Genomic DNA, 24460 nt, shown 5'->3' with positions numbered 1-24460 from the left:
GTACTGCTATACTCACCTTGGTCTGGAGAGGCCCCTAGTCTCCAGCCTGACTCAGAGAAGCTCCTAGAGAGCATAGAGATGCTTTGAACCCCAGGCTGTATTTTAGGAAATTTAGGAAGTAACCCATTGGGAGCACTGGACTGCATTCAGAAGAACTCAGTTCTAGTTTCAGATTCATTTATAATTCACAGCATCACTTAGAAGTTTACAATTCCTGCCATTTGACCCAGCAATCCCATTATTGGATATATACCCAAAGGCAAATGAATAGTTCTACCATAAAGACACATGTGCATATATGTTCAATGCAGCACTATTCATGATAGCAAAGAAATGGAATCAACCTAAATGCCCATCAATAGTAGACTGGATATAAAAAAAAGTGGTACATATGCACCGTGGAATACTATGCAGCCATGAAAAAAACAAGATCATGTCCTTTGCAGGAACATGGATGGAGCTGAAGGTCATTATCCTTATCAAATTAATGCAGAAACAGAAAACCAAATACTGCATGTTCTCACTTATAAATGGGAGCTAAATGATGAGAACTCATGGACACAAAGAAGGGAACAATAGAGACTGGGGCCTACTGGCAGGTGGAGGATGGGAGGAGGGAGAGGATCAGGAAAAATAATGGGTACTAGGCCTAATACCTGGATGACAAAATACCCTCATGACACGAGTTTACCTATATAACAAACCTGCATATGTACCCCTGAACCTAAAATAAAAGTTAAAATCAAGACGTTTACCATTCATTCTGGATCTCATTTTTATGATTGGCAATCTGCTAGTATCAATCTCTACCCATTTAACTCACACCAAAGGGTTAGAGTGGGTGAGTGGCTCTATATTCCACTTCACTCCAAATTTGTGTCTCATAAACCTATTGTTGTAGCTAAAGTCCTGCCACTAGTGAAATTCCTCTAGGAACAAATATATCAAAAAGTTTTTCCATAGGAAGTGAAGTAGAGGTTAGAAGCTACTGTTCTACTGCCTGAAAATTGATATCTTAAATGATCTGTGAGATTTATTTCTGCAAGATGTATATCCTTTTAAGTGCTTATATAAGATACAGGACAAGTGAGGCTTAATAGAATGAGATCTAAAAAACTCTGGGTTCAGGGTAAAGTCATTAAGTGCTGTCCTGGCAGGTGACAACCCTGGATTACTTAGGAGAAATAAGGATACGGGATTCTTGGGCAGCCAGAGGAGAATCAGAGTGAGCTGCTAAGCACTAATCACAGGGTACCCATGCCAATGACATGATTTTAAAAATGTGTACTTCTTGCCATTTTGTCAGCCAGCAAAGCAATGTCTTCTCTCAGGATCCAAAAGGCGATTACAGCTCAGCCTTTCAGCCTGGAGGAGGAAACAGTTTTTCTGTGCCCAATTCCTTAGTCACTGGAACAGTCAAGCTTATGCCTAGATGCCAAGATAAAAGTCCTTTTCCTTCCTTCCTTCCTTCCTTCCTTCCTTCCTCTTCCTTCCTCTCTCCTCTCCCTCTCTCTCCCTCCTTGCCTCCTTCTTTTCTTCTTTCTTCCCCCTCCCTGCTTTCCCTCTCTCCCTCCCTCCTTCCTTCCTTCTTTCCTTCCTTTCTTCTGCCTTCTTCCCTCCCTCCTTCCCTCCTTCCTTCCTTCTTTCCTTCCTTTCTTCTACCTTCTTCCCTCCCTCCTTCCCTCCTTCCTTCCCTCTTTCCTTCCTTTCCTCCCCCTCCCTCCCTCCTTCCTCCCTCCTTCCCCGCTTTTCTTACTTCCTTTTGTTTTTTCTTTCAGCCTGCCATTTTGAGAGTCACAAACTTTTGCTGAATACCTATTATGAGGCTTCCACTTTGCATTTATCTCATCTTCCCAAAAATGTTATGAAACCTCTTATTACACTTTTATAGATGATAAAACTGAAGCTCAAGAGAGGTTAAGAAAATATCTCAAGTTTACCTAGATAGTCAGTAGGTGAGCTGGAGACAAAATCTTTATATAATGATGCTATATCCAGTGCCCTTTCTAATAGTTCAATACATCTAAAATGTACCAAAGGAGATCTAATTATGCTGGATTAAAAAGTATTAATGTGTCAATGGCCACAGTCTTCTCCCCTACCTCTATCACTAAAGAGAATTCTGATTTTGCCCACAGTTTTCCTTTCCCCTTCCCTCCCCTAAAGACAGGAGAGAGAAAATGCATAGCTCTACACAATACAGAAAAGTAGAGAGGAGGTAGGAGAGGAGAGATGAAGATATGTGTTATGTATTTAGAGAGAATTTGGGGCACACTGGAGAAAGAGGAGCTTTGAGGCAGCTGAGATAAGAAGGGCTTAGAGAGAGAGGAAGATGTTAGTCTCTGAGAAGTTCAAATAAGGGATTTGATTAATGATACATTTCTCTTGGCTGCTGGGCTATATTTCATTGAATAGGATACTTATTGAGACTGGATCACGTGGACCTCATCAATTTATTAGGTTTCATAATCAACCTCTGATCCTGCAAGATGGAAGCCATCCATGTTTCTGGGTTCAAATATTAAATTTAAGTAGAACCCTCCATTTAAAGTGCTAGAGGACCAAAACCAGGTCAAGTGATTTGTCCAAGTTCACATAGGTGGTTTATATCACTTAACAAATGTCTAAAACCATGTCTTCACATTCCAAATTCAAAGCTGTTTCTTTTACACCACATTGGGTTTTCACATCATTGCCAATGATATTATGAAGTGAAATTTCAGATCTGAGTGGGACATCACTAGAAACAGAGGAAAATGTGGAGGCTGGATAGTTTGTGGATGCTGATTCTATTCTTGTCTTCATGATCTGGTACACAGTCTCCCATCTCATCTTCGCTCTATTTCTATTGCCCAGACCAAAACATTTTTTAAAACTACTTATCCTGGGGGTGTGGTACCATGAATTCCCATCATCCCCCAGCCCCTGCAAACTGAATGCCTTGGGTCCATAGATAAATGGTGAATATAATTTAGTATCACTCTGATGGAGTGAGTAGTGCAGACAAACAACCTTCACTTTTCTCCGGGTGGGCAAGATGGGGTGTACATAAGGATGTCCACTGTGTGTGTGCACAGCGGAAGAGAGAGTCAGAGTTCCAGCCTCTTCCCAGAGAAGGGGGCACCGGACAGAGCACCTGGCTGCAGTATTACTGTATCTGTGTCCACTTGGGGAGGGGTAAGTGGCGACAAGTGAGAGGAATACCTCCCAAGGCTTGAATGAGGGCTTCTGGGGCAGGCTTACAGAAATCAGTAGCCAGGAGGGGAAAACGGCAACCACTTGAATCCTTTGTGTCTATAAACACCACTAGCCAACTTCTGGCTAGAACTGAGTAACTGTAGGATCAGAAAATTCTACTCTGCATTTTCCTTTTATGCTGTTTCAAATTTTAAAAGTTGTTTTCCAAAAGAGTTATTTCAGAAATAAATTAAATAAACCTCTAGCCGACCTCAGCTGAACCAAGGTAGGGAAAAGTAGATTTTTACTGAATCTGAGTTTCAGGAAGCTATGGTTTTTCCTTCTAGAATGTGGTCTCTGTGGTGGTATTTCATGAAGAAATAGGAGAAAAAAACAAGAAAGAAGAACTCAAAGCCAAAGAAAAGGCAGATCCCACACAACTTCCAGTGTTAATTGTTCCATGTGGATTCAACTGTTCTCGGTTTTGGGAGAAATATATATTTTTTCAGGTCTCAAATAATCTGCCCTTGAACTCAAAGGGCAATGAGGCCCCCGAACAGTCTTTAGCTATCACCAAACAGGCTTCTTACCCTGGGCACCCTCTTTACTCCTTAAGCTTATGCCCCCTTTTGCCACAAACAATATTGGGACCCAAAGACAGAGCCAGCACTACTTACAAATTTAAAATCACTAAGCAACTTACAGTGAATCAAACAAACTTCACTCCTACTTTACATTTTCAAATCCATTTGCCCTTACTAGAATAAATTTGAACCCGCCTCACAATAACTTAATAAAGGCAAATGGATTTTAAAAACTTGGGCAGAGAGGAGCTCTGGGAAAATCTAGTTGTCAACATGTATCACCCTGATAGGGCATTTATTTAAAGTATCCATTTATTAACAAGTTCACTTTTAAAGCGTTGTTGCCACCCACATCCAGACAGCTGAGGGAGGCTGACACTGAGATCTGTGTCCCCTGATCAGATCTGTGCTTTGATCACAGGTAGCAAATGTCAGGGAGGAGCTGGCCAGGGAAAAGCCACCACAGCCCCCAGAGAGGGCTCTGTCCCTGAGGAAGTATGCTCCTTAGCAGCTCTGTTTGGTAACTGGGGAACTCGGTGGCAGGGAAGGAGGTGGGGTGGTGGGTGTGGGGGATGTTGCTTTCCTTTTGAAATGAGATTCCATGGACTCGAAACTGATTCCCTCCCTTACCCTTTTTGTTTGTGTTGTTCTTGTGGGGATGCAACGTGCTGTTAATGTGAGCTTTCCCAGCCACAGGGACAGGATCTGTCTAGATGGGGCCACCAGAGGCAGCTGCTGCGTTTCGGCCCCACTGCAACACAGGGGGTGACACGGAAGGCCTCCATTTCTGATCCATGTATCCAGTAATACTTTTGGAAACCCATCCCAGTTTCGTAGGTTTGGGGATGTGTGAATGAGTGAGTGTGTGTGGGGTGTGTGTGTGGGGGGGGGGGGGCGGTGAGGGATGGTCACGTGACAGTCTTTCCAATCTGGATCCCAATTAAGCCGACACCAGCCAAGAGAAGAAATCTATGAGTGAAGTGACCACTTGGCCCTGGCCTTGCAAAGCACTGCAGAGTCCGAAGCTCCAGCAGGGTGAGCCGAGTGCTCCCTGGGAAGAGGAGAGCCGAGGACACCGTTCGCCCCTGCTTGCCACTGGGGGCCGCAGTAACCTTCAGCATAGGGGAGTGGGGAGACGCGAACCCCGCGGGTGGCTCCGGCTGCTGGGCTCCCTCCAACGAGCGGCTTCAGCTCGCTTTCCCCTCGGCGCTACAGCCGCAACCTGGGACCGAACGGACACCGCCTTTCCCGGGCCCCGGCGGCGCTCCGACTCCCAGTTTCCTCCACCGCAGCCTCTGGCAGGGGACCCCTTTGGCGCGACGCCGCGCCCCTCCCCGGGACCGCCCCCTTGTCCCCCAGGGTGCGCGCAGTTGCTGCCGGTGCGCCCCGCCAGCTTGAGCGCCGAGAGCGGGCGGCGGTGGAGAAACACAGCCCGGCTTTCCCCAGGCGCGTCCCCGGCCCGCGCTGCTCCCAGACTCCAAGCCCGTGACGTGGCGACGCCGGCCGAGACACAAAGACCGAGGCTGAGACCTCCAGGCGTTGAGGGTGAGGCCGCGTCCCGGGGCCGCTGGAGCGCAGGCGACATGCGAGCCGGTCCCGGCGGCGCGCCGCCCCTGAGGAGTCCGAGCGCCTGCCTCAGTCGCGGCGCGCTGGCCCTGACCCGGGCTGCAACCAGGTGGGCGCCGCGCAAGTAAGCGCAGACCGGGACCCGGGCGGCGGAGGCAAAAGCTTCCCCATCCCCGGGGTGCAACCCCGGGCGCGGATTCTGGGCTGCCAGGTGACAGTGACCAGCTGACTCTGGAGCCTCCCGGAGGCGCGGCATCGGAAGCCGTGCCGACCACTGCCGAACAGCCGCTCCAGACCCACAGAGAGGCGCCGGCCCTGCGCCCGGGGCGCCTCGGAGGTAACTTCGGAGAGCCCGGGCGGGGCAGGGGACGGGAGCGCAAAAGTGTGTGTGTGTGTGTGTGTGTGTGTGTGTGTGTGTGTGTGTGTTCGTTCGCTGTGTACCCGCGGCTCGGTGCACACGAGCGCAGGTTGTAAAGTGAGGAGCTGCGGGCGCGCCTCCTTGCCTCGGCTTGGCCCGGTAGCATTGCGGCCCGCGGAGGCGTGGGGGCCCTTTTTGCTGCGCTTAGGGCAGCGGCGGAAAAGGTGTGTGCGAATGCAGGGCTGGGCCGCACCTGGTGGACAGAGCAGGGATTCGGGAAGAGAAGCCACGGAAGAAGATCATGCAGTTTGGGGCAAGTTTTCCTGGTTGAGAATCGCTTCAGGAAACGGTGTTTTGAGGGTTAAATATGTTAGCTATCCGTGCAAAAAGCCTGACACATCAGAGGCGCGAAGTAAGATGGAAAGCTGGACAAACCGCAGATGGACCGATCGGTGCATCCAGTTCTTAAATTGAGATTTCCAGTCACGTTGACATGGAATGGGATCGTTGTTCTTCCCAAGGGGATAAGGATGCTCAACTTCACCGTCAGAAAGCATCGGAGCCAGGCCTGGCCTGTGGGGAATGTACGCTCGCTCACACGCCTTCCAACTCAGGCAAATGCAGCATGCCCGACCTGCTCTGCTGCCATCCCTACGAAAGCGATCATTTCCCTGGGCTATCGAATCCATCAGAGTAGTCATTTGTCTCGCCGGCGGTGCGGGGAGCGTAACATTTGAGTAGCCTAACTCTCATAGCGCGCACTCCAGCATTGTTTTGCTGGGAGATTGTTACTGTGTTAAGCGGCTGTGTATAATACAGCAGGTAAGGTAAGATTGTGTTCAGCTGCTCTTTTCAGTGGGAATTAAGTTACGTTTGGTGAAGACCTAAGGGATCCAGAGTTTCTGCTATAAACAATATACACCTATCTTAAAGACTTCTCACCCATTTCTGTTGTGGATGGAGCCATTTGGTTGGGAGGTGGTAGAACCATGCAGCCACTCCTGCGGCTGTGGTTGGAGGCTTCATTTCTGGGCTCTGCAATTTTATGCTCTGTGATATTATGCATGGCATGAAGAGTTGCTAGGAGGAGTGTGGCAGCAGCTTATGTGGCCAGTTATGCACCCTTTATTCCAGCAAACAAGCTGCCACTGCTATCTCTCTCTGATGGAAAGGGTCGGTTAATGGCCCTTCCTTGTCATTTCTCAGACACTAGCATCACTGGGCCTGCCCTGCAGGTGGAAGCTAGCCCACTGCTGTGGTCACAGGATGTCTTTTGAAGTGAGTCTCCTTGAGAGCCCGGCAGCAATATATTGGGTGTTGTTGAAATAAGAGAAGTGGATTAGAGAGAGTAGGATGCCTGGAGTTGTACAACACCCTTTAATGGGCTTTCCTTTTGTGTATCAGAGGAGGGTAGAGTAGGAGAGGGTGGTGAGTCTGCAGAGAGAGCAAACTTAGAGATTTTCTCAGGTTACTGGAGCCTGGAGGGAAAACCTTAAATGTCTGGTAAATAAAGTCTGATTTTTATTGTGTGTGTCTGAGAGACTTGTATAGATCAGGGAGTATGTGAAAATAAATGTCAGTTGCCAGAGAAAGAATAGATCAAACAGTTTATTTGCATTTCTGATGAGTTTGGTGAGGAAGTGTATAGCACTTAATATTTGGAAGGCAGACAAAAGGTTTTGTTGTTGGTGTTATGTTCCTTTTGAATTTTAGATACATAATGCCATTATTTTCTGGCCAATGCTCCAGGCAAAATTGATGTCTTTCCAGTTTCTAAAACCCATCATATTTATGAACTCTCTGATACTCTGTCTGAAACAGTCATGCTCCTGTGAGGTTGAAATCCCTCTCCTGCCTCTGTTCACAGCAGACGCACAGACCTGGTCTGGGAATTTTCTCACTCAGGATTCCCAAAATGAGCCCTTTCTCAAACCTTCACAAATGTGCAGCAGAAGCCATTGTTGCAGTTATGGCTGTGTGCCTGCTGGCCAGGGATTTAATAGCCAGGGGAAGGCAGGGGAAGGCCCTGCTCTCTGCTCCAGCCAGGTGGTAATGTACATTCTTAACCTAGCTAGGAAAAGGTTCTAGATTCCTCTGTGAATATGTCGTTTAATCCCACCGATTAGCTTTTCCCACTGACAGACATTCAAATCCTTATTTTTGGAGCTTCCTCTGCAGACTTGGTGTAAATTTCAAAAAAAAGAAAAGAAGGCTATGAAGCTTAAGACAGGCAGAGACAGTTGGCTTCCTACCTAGGCATGCTTCGAACTCACTGTATGACCTTGGTAAATTATTTAACTTTAATGCATGCTTGTTTTCATGTGTATAAAATGAGAGAGTATCAGACTAGATCATGGATTTTTTTCCTCTCTTTTCCTCCTTCTCTCTGTAAGAGTAGAACCCTTTAAATTAAATATTTCATAAAAGTTAAGTGGCTGGGCACAGTGGCCCACGCTTGTAATCCCAGCACTTTGGGAGGCCGAAGCAGGTGGCTCACCTGAGGTTGGGAGTTCGAGACCAGCCTGACCAACATGGAGAAACCCTGTCTTTACTAAAAATACAAAAAATTAGCCAGGTGTGGTGGCGCATGCCTCTAATCCCAGGTACTTGGGAGGCTGAGGTAGGAGAATCACTTAAACCTGGGAGGCATAGGTTGCAGTGAGCCGAGATCACGCCATTGCACTCCAGCCTGGGCAACAAGAACAAAGCTCCATCTCAAAAAAAAAAAAAAAAAAAAAAGTTCAGTATGCAAAACAGATTTAAGAGCAAGGGAGGGACATAGCAGCCAGTTCACTCTCAGTGTGGTGTCTGAAGCACCCTTTGGAACCCCCACAGGCTCTTCAGAATTCAGTTTGAGAATCACTGGAAGCTTCTCTCTGCAATATGGCATATTTCCTCTCTGAGTGTTTCCAGTGAAATGTTGTGGTCACCTAGCTCAGTGTTATAAATAAATTGTCACATACCTGTAACTGATCCTCTTGGATGGCTAGTTAAACCCCTACAATGAGAGCTCTGGGAGGACCATAACTTTTTCAGCCCTGGACCTTCTGGGTCTAACACAGTGCCTGGCATGTAAGTAAGTGCTTAGTAAATGCTTATTGAATGGATTAAGAAATGAAGAGTGAGTAAAGTTATTCTGGCAGACCAAAGACTGGTGGATGATACACTATGGTGGAAATCTTAGGAGAGCAGGGACTTTGATTTGTTTGTTGCTATATCTCTAGTACCTGGCACAGGCAGATTTTAGCTTATTATAGGAAGTCCTTCAAAATAATTAAAGTTAATACTGGGAATGGATTGCTCCAAGAGGGGATAGAAACATATATATGGTGGCTATTAATTTTGTTCATAAATATTCTGGCTCTCTCTGCTTCTGGACACATGGTAAGATTGCATTTTCCTGTTAATTTGAAATTAGGTATGGCCATGCGACTTGTCTGGCCAGAAAGTACATGAACCTTTAAGAGTCAGTAGGTGCCTCACCATGTTCTCTGTTTGCCTCTGTTTCAGTGGTAGTTAAGTCTCCAGAAAGTGGCTGCTCCTCCAAACCCCTGAAATCTGGGGATTACTTGTTGCTGCAGCGTAACCAAGCATATCGTGACTGATGCAACATGTAAAGAACTTGAGATCATACTGGCTGCTGATCAGGATAGCAGTGTTATCCGGGAAGAGGCCAGTCCTTGCTGAGACAGGGCTTCATGCGGATCAGGACCTGTATATGAGCACCACGTTGTGGCATGTGGCTGTCATTTTGCCTGGTCGGAGAGCTCATTTGGTGATATACTCAGGTTAGTCTTTTAGAGAAGGAACATGAAAATCAAAAGCCTGATGCACTAACTATAATATGCTGATTTCATAGTTTAGGGAGAAGCAAGTGAATCTGATAAATGTGTTCAGTGATGGGAGAGAATTATCCATTAAAAGCCAGATAATAAACAGAAGGTGCTTTGTGAGCCAAGAATGAAAGCCAAGGGAGTTAGTGGAATGAATTGAATGACTGTGTCATATGACTGTGACATGCCAACATATCCTTCATTGTCCAAGTTAGAGAACTACCTGCTCAATAGACTCCATGCATATGCATGAATGTCATTTAATACTATCCTTAAAGCATGATTTATCAAACACAACTGTACGATTTTTCTGATGCTCTGAGCATTGTTCCATGCCTTTAGCCAATGGGAGTTCACATAACAGAGTTTTCTACTGACGTGGCCTGTGAGAACTTCATACTGCGAAAGCTCTCAGCCAGTGAGCCCTCCACTGTTCCCAACTTCAGTGTCTTTCTCAATATGTGTCCAATTCCCTGCACCCTTTCTTCCTGCCATTTACTTTGTGTCCTAGTGAGCAATTTTGACCTTCAGTGGCTCATGTGATTACCCCATTGATCCCTCTTCGATAACACTGGGATCTTAAGGAGAAAAAGTTTTATTCAGGAAGCCAAACATGCAAGTTTTAGGGTTACTAGAGGAGGCTTCAAGTAACTAACTGAGAAAACAAACAAAGATCAACCAGTCACTAGGAACTGAAAGCTTTAGCATATCCTGGCAGCCTAAAAGACTGAACAGTGGTGAGGAGGCAAACCTTGGGGAACAAGGAAAGAAGGCCTGTCTCAGGCATGGAAATTGAAGAAGATTTGATCCGCCTGCCTCGGCCTCCCAAAGTGCTGGGATTACAGGCGTGAGCCACTGCGCCCAGCCTATTTTTATTTTTAAAAAACTATACTTTAGAAAACATCATTTTGTTTTACATTTTTGCAAACCTTGGAATGTCTCGCTTTGTAGGACAGCTGGATCCCTGTTTGTTTCTGCATCCCATCTGTTTTGGCTGCGTGGGTGCAAAATGGGGAGGAGTGAGTAGGTGTGGGTATGAGTGGGTAGTGATTGGGTCTGAGTAGTGATTGAGTGTGGGTGGGATAGGTAGTGAGTGGATGTGGGTGAGCAATGATTGGGGGTGGGTGTGGGTGGATAGTGACTGGGTGTGAACTTGGGTGGGAAGTGAGTGTGGGTATAAGTGGTTGGTGAGTGGGTGTGGGTGGGTAGTGAGTAGGTGTGAGTGGGATAGGTTGTGAGTGGGTATAGGTGTGGATAGGTAATGAGTGAGTGTGTGTGGTGTGGGTGGATAGTGAGTGTGTGGTGTGGGGTGTGGGTGGGTAGTGTGTGGGTGGGGGTGGGATGAGTACTGTGTCAGGTGTGGGTGTGGGGGGTAGTGAGTGTGTGGGGTGTGGGGGTGGGGTGGGTAGTGTGTGGGGTGTGGGTGGGTAGTGAGTGTGTGGGGTGTGGGCGGGGTGGGTAGTGAGTGTGTGGGTGGGGTGGGTAGTGTGTGGGGTGTGGGTGGGGTGGGTAGTGAGTGTGTGGGGTGTGGGTGGGGTGGGTAGTGAGTGTGTGGGTGTGGGGGGGGTGGGTAGTGAATGTGTGGGGTGTGGGTGGGTAGTGACTGTGTGGGGTGTGGGTGGGTAGTGAGTGTGTGGGGTGGGGTGGGTAGTGAGTGTGTGGGGTGTGGGTAGTGAGTGTGTGGGGTGTGGGTGGGTAGTGAGTGTGTGGGTGTGGGTGGGAAGTGAGTGTGTGGGTGGGGTGGTAGTGAGTGTGTGGGGTGTGGGTGGGGTGGTAGTGAGTGTGTGTGGGGTGTGGGGGTGGGTAGTGAGTGTGTGGGTGGGGTGTGGGTGGGTAGTGAGTGTGTGGGATGTGGGTTTGGGTGGGTAGTGAGTGTGTGGGATGTGGGTGGGGTGGGTAGTGAGTGTGTGGGGTGTGGGTGGGTAGTGAGTGTGTGGGGTGTGAGTGGGGGGGTGGTGAGTGTGTGGGGTGTGGGTGGGTAGTGAGTGTGTGGGGTGTGGGTGGGTAGTGAGTGTGTGGGTGGGGTGGGTAGTGACTGTGTGGGTGGGGTGTGGGTGGGTAGTGAGTGTGTGGGGTGTGGGTGGGTAGTGAGTGTGTGGGTGTGGGTGAGTAGTGAGTGTGTGGGTGGGTAGTGAGTGTGTGGGGTGTGGGTGGGTAGTGAGTGTGTGGGGTGTGGGTGGGTAGTGAGTGTGTGGGGTGTGAGTGGGGTGAGTAGTGAGTGTGTGGGGTGTGGGTGGGTAGTGAGTGTGTGGGGTGTGGGTGGGTAGTGAGTGTGTGGGTGGAGTGGGTAGTGAGTGTGTGGGGTGTGGGGTGGATAGTGAGTTTGTGGGGTGTGGGGTGGGTAGTGGTGTGTGGGTGTGGGGTGGGTAGTGAGTGTGTGGGGTGTGGGGTGGGTAGTGTGTGGGGTGTGGGGTGGTTAGTGAGTGTGTGGGTGGGGGGGGTAGTGAGTGTGTGGGGTGTGGGGTGTGGAGTGGGTAGTGAGTGTGTGGGGTGTGGGTGGGTAGTGAGTATGTGGGGTGTGGGTGGGGTGGGTAGTCAGTGTGTGAGGTGTGAGTGGGGTGGGTAGTGAGTGTGTGGGGTGTGGGTGGGTAGTGAGTGTGTGGGGTGTGAGTGGGGTGAGTAGTGAGTGTGTGGGGTGTGGGTGGGTAGTGAGTGTGTGGGGTGTGGGTGGGTAGTGAGTGTGTGGGTGGGGTGGGTAGTGAGTGTGTGGGGTGTGGGGGTGGGGTGGGTAGTGAGTTTGTGGGGTGTGGGGTGGGTAGTGAGTGTGTGGGGGGTGGGTAGTGAGTGTGTGGGGTGTGGGTGAGGTGGGTAGTGAGTGTGTCGGTGGGATGGGTAGTGTGGGGGTGTGGGTGGGGTGGGTAGTGAGTGTGTGGGTGAGGTGGGTAGTGAGTGTGTGGGTGGGGTGGGTAGTGAGTGTGTGGGGTGTGGGTGGGTAGTGAGTGTGTGGGGTGTGGGTGTGGGTGTGTAGTGAGTGTGTCGGTGGGGTGGGTAGTTAGTGTGTGGGGTGTGGGGTGGGTAGTGAGTGTGTGGGCTGTGGGTGGGTAGTGAGTGTGTGGTGGGGTGGGTAGTGAGTGTGTGGGGTGTGGGTGGGGTGTGAGTGGGGTGAGTAGTGAGTGTGTGGGGTGTGGGTGGGTAGTGAGTGTGTGGGTGGGGTGTGGGTGGGTAGTGAGTGTGGGGGTGTGGGGGGTGGGTAGTGAGTGTGTGGGGTGTGGGTGGGTAGTGAGTGTGTGGGGTGTGGGTGGGTAGTGAGTGTGTGGGTGGGGTGTGAGTGGGTAGTGAGTGTGGGGGTGTGGGTGGGGTGGGTAGTGAGTGTGTGGGGTGTGGGTGGGTAGTGAGTGTGTGGGTGGGGTGTGGGTTGGTAGTGAGTGTGTGGGGTGTGGGTGGGGTGGGTAGTGAGTGTGTGGGGTGTGGGTGGGTAGTGAGTGTGTGGGGTGTGGGTGTGGGTGGGTAGTGAGTGTGTGTGTGTGTGTGGGTAGTGATGAGATGTGGTTGGGGTAGGCAGTGTGTGTGGGGGTGTGTGTGGATAGTGATGAGATGTGGTTGGGGTAGGCAGTGTGTGTGTGTGTGTGTGTGAGTAGTGATGAGATGTGGTTGGGGTAGGCAGTGTGTGTGGGGGTGTGTGTGGGTAGTGATGAGATGTGGTTGTGGTATTGTGGTAGGCAGTGTGTGTGTGGCGGGGGGTAGTGATGAGATGTGGTTGGGGTAGGCAGTGTGTGTGTGTATGTGTGGATAGTGATGAGATGTGGGTGGAGTAGGCCATGACTATGTTGGATATGGTGGCAGTCAGTGAGGGAATGTTTTCTGTGTTGTGTGAGACTGAGACGTGGGTAGGTAGTGTTGGATGTGGATTAAGGCAGTGTGTGTGGGGGTGTGTGTGGATAGTCTGTAGGCTGGGTGGTTGACTGTCGGCTCTCGCTGTTTGTGCCAATGCCCTCGGAACGCTGACTGCCCTGTGCTATGACAAATGGTTTACTGGTGCTCCCCTTCCTCTAGCCTGTTGCCCTTGCAGGCATGGCCAGGGTCTCATTTATAGTTTTGTCCTGGTGAGGAGCACAGTGCCTGGCTCAGGTTGGGTGTTCCCTAGAGCTACTGGGTGAAAGAAGGAAAGAACAAGGTGATTCTGAAGATGCTCAGCAGGGATGGGAGAGGCCTGACTCTGTAGTCACAGCAGGAAGGAGAAAGTATTCGATTATTTAGTCTTCCATAACCTCAGCCTAAGTCAACAGTATAGTATGGCCACCAAAAAGATCCTTAGCTGAAATAATGGTGTCCAGAATGAGGAATGGGACTCCTGTACTTTTCTGCACTTCAAGGGAAGGACACACAATGTGAGAAGTGCATGAGCCAATTGGAAATTATTTAAAGAACCATGGATCATTAGCCCCAAGGTGTGTCTAGTCCAGAATTTCCCAGCAGCCGTCAGTGCATCCATTATACCAGAACCTCTAGGGGACCTTATAAATGCATATTTCCAGGCCTCATCTGCTGAGTCAGAATCTCTGGGGTGAGGCCAGAGACTTGGTTTATCCCCCACATTTTACAAGGCTGTTGGGAGTTTCCCACATAAGGAGAAGATCTGGGGTTTGACTTGATTTTCCGAGTCAGAGACTGCACCTGGTAGCCTCCTCTCCATCAACCCAAAAGATGCAGGGAGCTGCAGCCAGGTCCTGAAGCAAATGGGAGAAGTGGGATGTAAGACCCATCCTTAAATACTCGAAAAACTGCCCTTTGAAAGGAGATTTGGCTTCTACATGTCCTTGGGGCAGGATGAGGACCAGTGGGTGCAACTGTGGAAGAGGCTGCCTTGGGAAATTGTGTGTGTTCCCTGTCTTATTAGCCATCATGCCCAGACAGGCAAGAGCAAAGGCCCTGGGCTGGAAGCAGGACTGGCATGTTTGGCCATAAAAGTACTTTATAAAATCTGCTCTTGCTGTTCCCTCAGCCTGGGCTTTGCCTCCTCCTTACCCCGCTCCTCCCCATCACCCAGGCAGGCACGTGGTTTGCTCCATTGCCTCCTTCAGGACCTCATTCAAAGATATCTTTCCCCCAAGCCTCCTCTGACCATCTTGTTTACATGTGTAATACCTCCCCTTGTTCTCCCCTTTTCTGCTTTTCTCCATAGCACTTCCTACCATCTAATATACTATAAATTTTACTTTTCTATTTTGCTTATTGTCTGTCTCCCCTACTAGATTATAAGCTCATGAGGGCAGGGTTTTTTTTATTGTCTGCTTATACCCTGCTGTATTGCCACCAGCTAAGACAGTGCCTGACACATGCCAGTTACAAAAGAAACATTTTTGAATGAATAATATGGATGCCTCATTTGACCTTGTTAGTAATCCCAGGAGGAGGAACTGATATCTTCCTTTTATAGATAAGAAAACCAAAGCTTAGAGATAATAATTTACTTCCTCAAATTCCCCTTGCCAGAATTTGCTTTCAAATCCTTTCTTCTTTATTTTTTATTATAAAATCACATATTTAGAACATTTAAGTAAAATAGCCCTGAAATGAAAGGAAGAGAAAACCACACAGAGACAATTATGATTAACATTTTAGTATTAATATATACAAAGGGCGAATGTATGTAGAAAATGTTGTCATAATACAGCCCACCATTTAGTGGTATACTCTTTCACTTAAGAATACATCATTAAAAATTAAACATGCCAATAAATGTATTTCTGCACCGTGACTTACTAATGGCTTATTGGTATTCTATCATACAGATGCACTGCAATTTATAGAACCCATTGTTGGCTACAAAGATTATTGCTAATTTTTTCTTATTTTAAGCAACATTAAAGAGAATATATTCATAAACTTTGTTTACATATATCTGATTATTTTCTTTAGATAAATACTTAGAAGTGTGGATTTGCTTCATTTAAAGTGTATGCGTATTTTTCAAGTTTTATTGTTGATTACTTCCTATAAGTCATATAGTTCTCCAGCAATACATGGCAGTGCCTATTTCCCCGCATTCTCCCCAAGAGTGGTATACTGATTATAGATACTGTAACAAATATACTATACACTGGTAATAAATAATATCAAAACCCTTAATAATAGTCAAAACCCTTAGTCTTTAGTACTTTTCCACTTAGAAAGAAAACATTTTTATTTTCTTTAGATTTATAAATAACAAACAAATTGCTGTTTTACTTTGCTTTATTTATTATGATGTTGCACATTTTTTCTTTGCCTTCCTTTCTTTGTAAATTAACCATTTTTTTCTGAGTTGTTCATTATTTCTTATTCATTTTTAAGTGCTTTCACTGAGATGCAAGAATTTTCTGCATTCTGTTTTTCCAAGTTTTTTTTACTGTTTATGTTTTTTATGTTTACTGACATGGTAAGCAATTTTTATCCTTCCAAACCTATCACTCTTCATCTTAATTATTTCAACTTTTGGGATCTTGTGTGGAAAACCCTTTCACAACCTCAAATTATCTAAATCTTGACTCAGATTTTCTACTTTATATTTAATCTGTAATTTACTTTCGTAAATGGCAAGAAGTGGGGCTTTTTACCAGTTGATTAACCAATCATTCTAGTAGTATTTAACTAATAAAGTAACACATTTATGTTTATTAAATAAACCATTATTTTCTCATTGAATTGAAAGGCCACTTCTATAATATATTGACTATTCGGTGGCTCCAGCCTGTAATCCCAGCACTTTGGGAGGCCGAGACGGGCGGATCACGAGGTCAGGAGATCAAGACCACCCTGGCTAACACGGTGAAACCCCGTCTCTACTAAAAAAAATACAGAAAACTAGCCGGGCGAGGTGGCGGGCGCCTGTAGTCCCAGCTACTCGGGAGGCTGAGGCAGGAGAATGGCGTAAACCCGGGAGGCGGAGCTTGCAGTGAGCTGAGATCCGGCCACTGCACTCCAGCCTGGGCGACAGAGCGAAACTCCGTCTCAACAACAACAACAACAACAACAACAAAAATATATATATATATATATATATATAGACTATTTATCTATATTTGGGTCTGCTTCTTGTCTTTCTATTCTGTTCCATTGATTTATCTGTCAAACTATAATAATGGGAGCTTTGTAGTAAGTTTTCATATTTGGCTATCTATCCAAATAGATTTTTATTTTGACCAGAATTCTTAGATAATTAACTTAAAGCAAATAATTACTTAGTGTTACCTTTAACATGCATGGCCTTGTCCCATAAAAACGAAAAAAAAACTTCCAACAAAACATAAACAATAGCAAAAAACTGCCTTGTGAATTTTCTTTGTGGTTACTGCCCATTTAGAGCCTTACTTATATAAATTTTCTTTTAGCTCTCTTTTTGGCAGGTCTCAGTAAAAGCAGATAAGTTGGAACTTGTTTATCTAGTGTTTTTACCTTATTTTAAAATTAGTACTTATTTTAAATGATTAAGAAAAGTACATAAAATAATGCAGTAGACATTCCATATACCAATGAAATTAAATGGATATTAATGGTTTGTTATTTTTGCTTCAGTGTTTGTTTTTTGTCTTTAAAGAAAAGAATATGATATAGTCCAAGTCCCAGCTGCCACTTCTTTTGTTTTAATCACGTGCTACTCCCCACATTGGTGAGAGAGGATTTCTACTCTAAGGTTAGAGGATTTCTACTCTAAGGTTTCTACTCTAAGGAGATTTCCACTGAACACTTGACACTAACACTGAGCAGATGAGATGGACAGTGATTTATTAATTGTCTGTACTCACAGGAGGGCAGGGAGAGGACACCACAGGTCACACAGGGCCACACAGGGGGCTGCACTTAGGAACAGAGGGAACAAGCAGGAGCTGTGGGAGGCAGCCTTTGCTTTATCAAAATGGTGAGGTGACCCCTGGTTCCCACAAGAGGATGTGATTGACTTGTTTGAATATTTCTGAGGACTGGCAGGGAAGCAGAAGCTGCCACTCGGGGTAGGTAGAATCTGTGCCTGGTCCCTTGATAAGAAGAGTGGTTTGGCTAGGGTACCTTATCTGCAGGAGTAGAGAAATTTGCAGTTTGGCCATTCAAGGTCCTCCTGGTTTCACCAGGTGACAGGGCAGCACATCATATTGGGCCTTAAATATAGGCCCTACACCACATCTTTCCTGCCCCTCCCAGAAACCACTATCCCAAACCTGGTATATTTCATTTCCATATAGATTTTTGCATTCTCCTTTTTATGTATACATCCCTAAACAATCTATTTGAGGGTTTTTTTTTCCAATTACATCGATGATATGATAGATCCATTCGCAACTTTTTCCATGCATTCTTAAGTTTTTGAGATTTATCTTCAAATTTATCGTAAGTAAATTCATTAATATTAGCTGTTGTATAATATAAACTATGTGGATAAACTAATTTATTCCCCCACATTATTTTACTATTCAAAAGTGTTTGATAACAGTTTTGCCTCCTTGTGAACCTATGTGCATGTTTATCTAGGGTAAATACCTCAAGGTGGATCTGGGGGGCAACAGGTTTTGATTATCTTGAGCTTCATCTATATTGCCAAATTGCCCTCTAAAGTGGTTCTCCCAATATTCATCCCCACCAGTAGCATATGAAAACTGTTTGCCTGCATATTCAGCAATCCTTGGTGTTATATTAAATAAAACTTCCAAAAAATTGTCTATTGAATTTGTGGCTTTATCCCTGTTTTCATCCCTAATTTTGTGAAGTACTGTATAATGTGATGTGTAACGTGAGCTCTAGACTTAGGGTGTATAGTTCAGGCCCTGGTTCACACATGTCTTAGGCTGTGTGGCCTTTGACAAGCTACTGACCTGCTCTATGCTGGAGAAAATTCAGCCATAAAATTAGGATCATATTAGTTCCGATTTTGTAAGGTGATTTTGAGGATTAAATACGTTAATCATTATAAAGTGTTTAGAAACTTTCTGGCATATAGTAAAGTTCTCCATAAATGTTACCTATGATAATGTTGTTCCATTATTTATTCATGTCTCTTTTCTTTATTTCTTTATCATTCTTGCCAGAGATTTCCAATTTTATTTATTTATTTCCAATTCGTAAAGAGATTATAATTTTATTTATTTCCAAAGATTTCAAAGAAATCATTTAGGTTTTGTTGATGGTAATGTTTATTTGTTTTCTACTTCACTAATTTTTCTCATAACATTAGTTGCTTCTTATGTTTTCCTTTGTATTTACTATACTGATTTTTTTTCTGCTTCTAGAGCAGGATGCTTAGCTCATTGATTTTCAACCTTTTATTCCAATATTTGTATTTATTACTGTAAACTTTCCTCTAATGATAGCTTTAGCTATAGTTTACGGTTTTGATATGTCATATTTTCATTACATTTCATTACAACCATATTCTAATTTTTACTATGATTAATTTTTTGACCTATGGATTATTGAGACCTGTATGTTTAAATTTCCATGTGTTTAGGTGATATCTTTGGGTATACATTGGTTAATTTTATTACTTTATTGTAAAAAAAAATTCACTGCAGGATATAAATTCATTTTTTAAAAATTTGTATCATAATACGTGGCCAGCATTACTTGAAAAGAATGTGGTCTTGGGTCCAGGTTCTCTATCTGTATAGATCAAGTTTGTTAATTGTGTTATTTTAGTATTTTTCTATCAAACATATTATTTTCTTTGATCACTCAGTTTCTTGAGAAATATGTTAAAATCTCTGTACATTCTTGTGAGTTTCATATGTTTTCCTAGAAATTTTGTTAATTTTTGCTTCATGTATTTTTAAGGATATATTTATTAGGTGTCCATATGTTCAGGATTATTTTCCTGGTGAGTTGTTTTTATTTATCATTTTTATAATAATTATTTGTTTCCCTTATAATATTTTTTAACCTTAATATCTTTCTTATTTATGTTAATATAATAATAATAATGTTATAGCTTACACTTACAGAGTGCTTATTGTATGTAAGGGACTATTACATAAAACAAATCATGTAAAGTAGGTACTATTATCATCCCCATTTTGTAGATAAGGAAACTAAAGTACAGAGAGACCTATAATGTGCTCCAGGGTAAAAAGTGCTCCAACTAATAACTAATAAATCACGTAGCTTATAAATAGAAGAACTTGTATTTAAATTTGGGCAATTTGGCTCCAGAGTTTAGAATCTTTAACTGTGATGCCATTCTGCCTGTAATAAACACTAATAATATTCTGATTTAGTTTTGATTGATAAATCTTATTTCATCCTTATACTTTCAATCTTTCTGTGACAGTATTTTTTTTTTTTTTTTTTTTTGAGACGGAGTTTTGCTCTTGTTGCCCAGGCTGGAGTGCAATGGCATGATCTCGGCTCACTGCAACCTCTGCCTCCCAGGTTTAAGCAGTTCTCCTGCCTCAGCCTCCCAAGTAGCAGGGATTACAGGCATGCACCACCACCCCTAGCTAATTTTGTATTTTTTGCTAGAGACGGGGTTTCTCCATGTTGGTCAGGCTGGTCTCGAAATCCCAACCTCAGGTGATCCACCCACCTCGGCCTCCCAAAGTGCTGGGATTACAGGCGTGAGCCACTGCGCCTGGCCTGTGACAGTATTTTTAGGTATATCTCCTATAGGTAGTCTTTGACTGCATTTTACTTTAATTTTTAAAAATCCAGCTTGAGAGTCATAGTCTTTTAACTGGTAAGTTTAAGCTATTTACATTTATTATAATATGATGTATTGTGAAATATTTCTGTCATTTTATTTGTGATATTAATTAGTTATACTTTGCTTCTTTATTTATCTTATTTCCTACCTTATCTTAATTGACTGGGTTTTATTTGTTCCCTTGTTTTTTCTACACTGGTTTAGAAGTCCTGCATTAATTTGTACAGATCCTTCCTGCTCTTTTAATAATTACTCATAATTTTTTTCTAACATGCATACTTGACTTAACATTTAAATTTATTTAACATCTCTTTCCTCTTCCAGATAATATAATACTTTAAAAGTTTTAATTCTGATCACTCCCTCTCCCATTAAATTATTAACATAGTTTTATAGAGTTGATACATGATTAGAATTAACTATATGTTTATCACCTTATTTCCTCTGGATTAACTTTCTTTCCCTCTGAAGGAGCTTCTTTATAGTTTTTACAATAAGGAATATGAGTTATAAACTCTGAAACTATTTCTTTACTTCTGAATAATAGTTTACATGGTAATAAAATTATGATCTGTATATTATTTTTCTTTGGTATTTTAATGATTTTATTTCTATTTTTTAGTCTACAATGGTATTCTTAAAAATCTGCTTTTAAGTTTGTTCTTTTTTAGGTAATTCAATTCTTTAGGCAAGTTTTTCTTTTCATTTCTGGTATTCTTTAGTTTCAATATGATGTGTTTAGGTAGCTAAGGGTGAATTCATTACTTACATGTCATATTTAGTATTTATATCACTCCTTGAGTTAGAAGATTCATGCTTTTAATTCTGGAACATTCTTATATATTATCACTTTTATCATCTTTCTGCCATTCTCTTTTCTGTCTCCTAGAATTCCAAATGGCTATTTGCTGAAACTTATCCTTCTATGCTCATTTCTCTTAAGCTTGATTTAATGGTTTTTGTTGTTGTTGTCATTGTTGCTGTTTTGTTTTTTGAGACAGTCTTACTCTGTCACTCAGGCTAGAGTGTAGTGATGCAATCCCAGCTCACTACAACCTTTGCCTCCTGGGTTCAAGAGATTCTCATGCTTCAGCCTCCCGAGTAGCTGGGATTACAGGTGCATGCCACCATGCCCAGCTAATTTTTTGTATTTTTAGTAGAGACAGGGTTTCACCGTGTTGGCCAGGCTGGTCTTGAACTCCTGACCTCAAAGGATCCACCTACCTCTACCTCCCAAAGCTCTGGGATTACAGGTGTGAGCCACCAGGCCCAGCTGGTTTCATGTCTTTTGTCTTTGTGTCTCTTTGTGCTGCATTCAGCTAAATTCCCTTAGACCTATCTTCCAGTTCATAGACTTTCTCTTCATTTAGATCTAATATGCTATTTAATGGCTATTTAATGCCATTATGTTTTGTACTTTAATGATTCTTTTTCTAGAAGTATGACTTAGTTTTTTTCCAGATCTGCATGTTCTTTTTTCATAGTGTCTTCTTTTATTTGGATTTTCTATTAATTTTAAGCCTTTACTTATTTTAAGTGTATTTCTATCTTCTTTAAGATTGTGGATTAATTTTATTAAGTTCTTGAAGTTCTAATCCTAGTGGTGATTTTGTGTCTGCTGATTCTTACTCATTGAGTAGTATTTTCTCTTGTGTGTTGTAATTTTTAAAAATATAATTCAATCTTAGTGTGGATTCCTTTTTCTATGGTGCTCCTATGTACCTTTGATTGTCTTAAGTACTTTCACTCTTGTTTCTGCTTGCACCCGTGGACATTATCAGCATGGAACTGATTTTTTACATTAATTTCTTACCTCAAGAGTTCTTGCACACTGTGATAACATACATTTGGGCCCCCAAATATTTAAGACATTGGCCTTGTTTTCCATTTTGAAGGGTTAATTTTTTTCTTTATTTAATCCAGACCCCAGGCAGAAGCTGACAAGTGTCCTTGTTTACTGTGCACCAGATTTTTTTTCATCCTTTGACATAAAGCTAGAGAATAGTCCTTCAAGGGTCCCAGCTTTATGCAGACATCTGTGTTTCTACTCTACATCTCATGGAAGGCCTATCCTACTCTACCTTAGAAGGACATCCTCTTTACTCTTAGGGCAGCCACAGTGCCAGCTCTCCTGTCTACCTCTGTGATTTTCAATCTCTTCTCTATTTCTGGAATCTGGGCATTTAGCTTGCTGTCGCAAGTTTAGTTATGCATGTTAAGAAAAAAAAATTGCATTTTATCCAGCATTTTGAGGTGTTCATAATGGGAGTTTTTCATATTCTCTAAGCTTACTTTCTTGCCAGATCTGGAAATTGCTTCATAATCACTTGACTTCTTAATCAAGGGCTTTGCACTAGGGTTGAGCTCTGTAGGTATATGTCTTGAGAAACAGAAGTATAACCCCTTCCCAACTCCTTGCTGCCCTCTTTAGCAACTTTTTTGTGGAAGACGGCTATCTCTGGGAGATAAAGTGTTCCCCCTTAAGTTTGAAATTTTATTAGAGGTGACACAAACAATGCAGAAATTCTTAAACACAAATTTTAGATTCCTAAATTGATACCTTCTTTTTATAGTTTCACCAAATCACAGTAGCAACCACCATCCTAAAATAAAAACAAGACAAAATTCAAAACAAGCAGGCCAACACCAAGGCAGGAATTACATGAATACTGCAGATGAATTCTCTTGCAGTGGGCTTTTCGTGAGCATGAAATGAAAACATTGTGGCTGTTATATCTCTGCACTTTATTTCAGTTTTTGAAATATCAATGTATTTTGGTGTATTGGAAAGGCTTAATAAGAATACTTTATAACTGGGTTTTGCTAATCCAGTTCAAGGTATATGTCATTCATTTGGGGGCTGTTGGTAGCAGAAGGGAAGATTAAATTTCTAAGGGAGTTGTTGGAAATGAAATTCAGAGAGCTTGTCTTTTGTCCAAAGATTCAAGCAGCAATACTACAAACTATATCCCTAAATCATCTCTCTCTCTTTTTGCTCTGCTTTGATTAACATTAGATGCCAAGAGTGTGAGCAGTTGAATATGCGTAAGATTGTGAAAGGGTGGGTATTCATTTTAGCTTTGTAGACTGGAGAGCAACAACATTTATCATGCCCGGAATGTGGCATGAGAAATGAACAAGGTGCCATAGGGTAATGGGAAGAAAAATCAGGCATCTGGTTCTGGCCTTTCCCAAAGCTACAGACCATTGTAGCTTTCTATTTCTAGTGGAAATACCCATGGGTTAGAAATTAGAGGAGCCTGGAGTTCTTCCCCTCGCTATGTATGGGTAGGAGGTTTTGAAAGGGGCTAAGACAATGTGGATCCCCATCAGTGTATTCTGTAGGTTGCAGTGCTCATCTTAACCACAGGCTTGCTCTGCTCTAACACCCACTTTGTCAGTTCCCAGCTCTTACTTACTACAGAATTGAATTCAGTCTCCCAGCCCAGAGTTTAGTGTACTGCCCTATCTTAGTATGTTTGTGCTGCTATAACAGAATACATGAGACTAGGTAATTTATAAGGAACACAAATTTAATTCTCATGGTTCTGGAGGCTGGGAAGTCCAAGATCGAGGTGCCAGTTTCTGATGTATCTGGTGAGGGCATTTTTGCTGCATCTTCACATAGCAAAAGGGCAAGTTAGCAGAATGCTGCACAAAGCCTCATTTTATAAGGGTATGAATCCCATTCATGAGGGAGGAGTCCTTATGGCCTAATCACAATCACCTGGAATGGTTTTAAAACCTATTGAGACCTGGCCTCCACCACCCTAGACCAATTAAATCAGAATTCCTGGGAGGGGGTCTTAAAGCTCCAACTTCTTGAAACTATCACATTGGCAACACCTGAATCTTAAAGGGACACACTCAAACCATAGCACTCCCTACCTAAATTCTGTTTGTCCAGCTCCACCTCCTTCTCTCCATCCCCACCAGACACACAGACTCTTCCCTGCTGCCCTGTACCTTCATGCCTTCTGCCCTCTGCCTGGAGTACCTAATCTGTCCCTTTCCTCCAGACCATCAAACACTCTCCTCCTCTTTAGTCTTTGTGGCCATTGCCGATGGCACCTTCCCTGTGAAGCTAGCTTTATCTTTTCCCCATGGCTGGAATTCATCTCCCCGTTAATCGGGTTCCCAGCTCCATGTTTATGTTCCTCTGGCACTTGACAGTCAGAACTGGCATTTTTACAGACATTTATGAAAACAGTCTAGGTGTCAGGAACCCTGGGTGCTGGGGACAGTTCTGCCACTAGCTCTACATGTGCCTTTGAAAAGTCATGTTACTCTCTGGACCCCAGTTTTCTTGACCATACAATGAAGGGTTAGGCTGGAGTTC

General features: G+C 43.8%; 1 protein-coding gene across 2 annotated transcripts in view; it reads left to right on the top strand.

The window, feature by feature from the left end:
• Positions 1 to 5570: 5570 nt before the first annotated feature.
• The window catches only part of MINAR1 (membrane integral NOTCH2 associated receptor 1), a 41632-nt gene continuing 22742 nt past the window's right edge, over positions 5571 to 24460 (top strand). For both annotated transcript variants that reach the window (XM_033189247.1, XM_033189249.1), the window contains exon 1: positions 5571 to 5664. The gene's annotated coding sequence lies outside the window, so the exon portion shown is untranslated. The remainder of the gene's footprint in view (positions 5665 to 24460) is intronic.

The sequence above is a fragment of the Trachypithecus francoisi genome, unplaced genomic scaffold (genome assembly GCF_009764315.1).
Source record: "Trachypithecus francoisi isolate TF-2019V2 unplaced genomic scaffold, Tfra_2.0 Lachesis_group3, whole genome shotgun sequence".
NCBI classification, from domain to species: domain Eukaryota; kingdom Metazoa; phylum Chordata; class Mammalia; order Primates; family Cercopithecidae; genus Trachypithecus; species Trachypithecus francoisi.
Note: the sequence above shows the minus strand (reverse complement) of the source record. Positions and strands in the feature narration are given on the sequence as shown.